Consider the following 3,352-nt stretch of genomic DNA (forward strand, 5'->3'; position numbering starts at 1 on the left):
ATGTGTGCATGTAATACCTGATGATACAGATATGTGTGCATGTAATATCTGATGACACAGGAGGATGTGTGCATGTAATACCTGATGAAACAGATATGTGTGCATATAATGCCTGATGATACAGATATGTGTGCATGTAATGCCTGATGATACAGGAGTATGTGTGCATGTAATGCCTGACAATACAGGAGTGTGTACACATGTAATGCTTGATGATAACAGGAGTATACAGTTTAATGTTAAATCAAGAGGAGGATGGTTGGCTTCACAAAAGAAATTGTTTTGGGTTCAGTCATCTAGCCCCTGTAAAGTATGTGCCGGGTAGAGGAAGCACCATTTGCAAAGTCACAAGAGTCTTGTTTTAGTTGGGATTTCTATGGCTGTGATAGAAACTTGGGGAGGAAACTTGAGGAGAAAAGTGTTTATTTCATCTTAAGACTTAGAGGTAGCAGTCCATCAGTGAGAGAAGTCAAGGCAGGAATTTAAGCAAGGCAGGAGCTGAAGCAGAAACCATGGAGAATTGCTACTTGTTGGCTTGGTCCTCATGGATTCTACAGTCTATTTTGTAATAGCATCCAGTACCTCCCATGGAGGGACACACCACCCACATTGGGCTGGGCCCTCCCACATCAATCACTAATTAGGAAAATGCCCTACAGCCCCATCTTATGAAGGTATTTTCTCAGTTGGGGTTCCCTCCTCTCAGATGAAGCTATCTTGAGTCAGGCTGGCCAAAGAAGACAAAAAAAAAAAAAAAAAAAAAAAAAAAAAAGGGAAAAAAAAAAAAAAAAAAAAAAAAAAAAAAAAAAAAAGCATAGTAGGCAGCAGGCAGCAAAAAGAGCTGAAAGATACCCTAGCAAGGTCTTTTAAAATTCGGTCAAGTTGGACCACTAAAATGTTAATCAGTTTTCACACTGCTGCTAGAAGAAGAGGTCTCCATGTACTTTCATATATTAAAGTGAATACCGTGAAGAGGTTAGAAAAATCACTATGTATGAATTAACATCACTACAGAAATGTGTCGTTTCCTGCTATAAATGACCACTGACAATTGATTGGCTCAAACTTGCCTTCCTAGAACATCAAACATGTTTGTACCCTAAGTTGGTTATTTTGTTTATGATGTTCACCCTTATCTAACTTGGCAGTGGATCAGTTTCCATCTGTTGCTGAATGGATTTACTGAATGCACCATCTTAGGGCCCTGATTGGAGATCAGACATTCACAATGTCTGGATTCAGAGCTGAAGAGATGACTCAGCAGTTAAGAGCACTGGTTGCTCTTCCAGATGACCCAGGTTTCAAATCCCAACACCCATGTGGTTCACAGCCATCTGTATCTCCAGTTCCAGGATATTCGGCATCCTCACTCACATAGACATACATGCAGGCAAAACACCAATGTACATGATAAAAATAAATCATTTTTAAAAGTCCTGGTTCATTAGAGAAAGCAACAAGAAAAATCTATAAAAGTGCACTTGATAGAAGTAAAACATTTACTGCTGTTTTATATTATTGGGTGTGTGTACTCATGCACTCTAAGGAAAAGAAAGCTGAATTGCCTGGCATATTTTGTCTTCTTTGGTGGAGTGGAACCTGTAGGCCCAGAGAATGCATCTTTTCCTGGCACAGAATTAAGTCCACAGTTACATTTCAAATGCCAGCTCCGTTTTTCCCTGTAGTATAATTTCTCTAAAAAGGGCAGGTAAAAACGATTCTGCCTTTTCTTTGTGATTCGGGGCCTATGAGCATCTTTTGCATTATCAGGAAATGGAAATTGGTAGTATTGGTAGTTTCTCTTTTTTCTTTCTTTCTTTCTTTCTCTTTTTTTTTTTTTTTTGAGACAGTAAAATGTAGCCCAGATTGGCCTCAAACTCATAATAATCTTGCCTCGTGCTCTTGAGTATTATGATTAAACTTCCTCTCTCTGAGACCTCTTGGTTTTGATCCTGAAGGTCTTTAAATGCTTTAGATTATGCCATTGTATCATTCCTTTCCCCACTGCACACAGAGAGCATAGGAGTATATAATTCCAAGTGTCCAGTCAGTGGGCCAGGCCCATAGAGACTTTCTAAGCACATGGGCGAGTGTATGCTCTGGTATTTACAAGACCATTAAGCAGACACTCGTTTATAATTTTCTGAGGAAAGGAACTCAAAAGGAGAGGTTTCCATGCTTGGCACCAAGATAATTGCCATAACATTTTAGAATTTAAGACCTTTACATCACTGCAATAAAAATATGTGTCAGGTCATAAGTCTTCCCTTGCTAAACCTTTATCTGGCAAAGATCCACACCATTTGCTGTCGCCTCAAAAAGAGAAACCCAGTTGTCAGCTACCCTTTCTTTCAGCTAATAATTTTATCCTGGTGTCTCTGCATCTTCACTAGACCCTTCACTGCATCTTTACTGCATCCAAGGAAATGCAGCACACTTCCCTCACAATGGAATGAGAAGTCTGGTACAACCATGTCTATGTCAGCACTTCTAAATCTAAGAGTAAGGTTATTCATCCTCTAGCTCTGAAATGTTAAGTCTTCATCTGTCTTAATATTCCTGCAAGTCCTTCAGATAGCAGGTAAACAATGAACTTGGGTGTTTGAGACATAAGGACTGTTCCCCCACTTCCTGCCCCTCTTGCTTCTTAGTTTTCTGGAAACTTCATTGAATAGCTGCTGCTTGAGGTCCAGGCAAATTGCAAGTAAACAAGCACTCTTTGCTTCCTATGCAAAGCTTTTTCTATTCAGGCCGCAGGCTATAGCTTTTACGGTTTTTTTTTTCTTTTTGTTTCATTCCATAGGACAGTGTCCCTCTCTATTGCTTTATTGATAAGATTAGGTATCTGAAATCCTTTCAGCTAAAAATGTTGTGGTGAGCGTCTTGTATATAGGTTTGTCTCCCTGTTTCAGAATACCTCAGTTTCCTGGGGTTTGTTTTGCTAAGTGAAGGATCATGTAGTAATGGGGAACATGTTGGTGTATGTTGTAGATAACCCTGAAAAAGTGAGAGCAAATCTCTAAGCCTACTATCAGTATGTGGGGTTCATCTTCCTATATTTGCAACGATATAGTCGCTTGATCTGTTGGTCAGAGAGCCCACACTAAGTAATAAATCTTATATCATCTTTGACTTATGACTTCTCCAAATGGCCTTACAAAAATGTATTTTTAATGTCTTCTTTTTTTATCACTTCCACGTCTATTCAGATATGAAATGTGCTTATGTGTGCATGTAATATCTGATGATACAGGAGTATGTGTGCATGTAATACCTGATGAAACAGATATGTGTGCATATAATGCCTGATGATACAGATATGTGTGCATGTAATGCCTGATGATACAGGAGT

The 3,352-nt window shown here is 39.1% G+C and overlaps 1 protein-coding gene across 4 annotated transcripts in view; it reads left to right on the top strand.

Moving 5' to 3' along the window:
- Ttc17 (tetratricopeptide repeat domain 17) overlaps positions 1 to 3,352 on the top strand; it is a 115,702-nt gene that overhangs the window by 18,102 nt on the left and 94,248 nt on the right. The window lies entirely within an intron of this gene.

This window comes from Microtus ochrogaster, assembly GCF_000317375.1.
Source record: "Microtus ochrogaster isolate Prairie Vole_2 chromosome 14 unlocalized genomic scaffold, MicOch1.0 chr14_random_1, whole genome shotgun sequence".
Lineage (NCBI taxonomy): Eukaryota > Metazoa > Chordata > Mammalia > Rodentia > Cricetidae > Microtus > Microtus ochrogaster.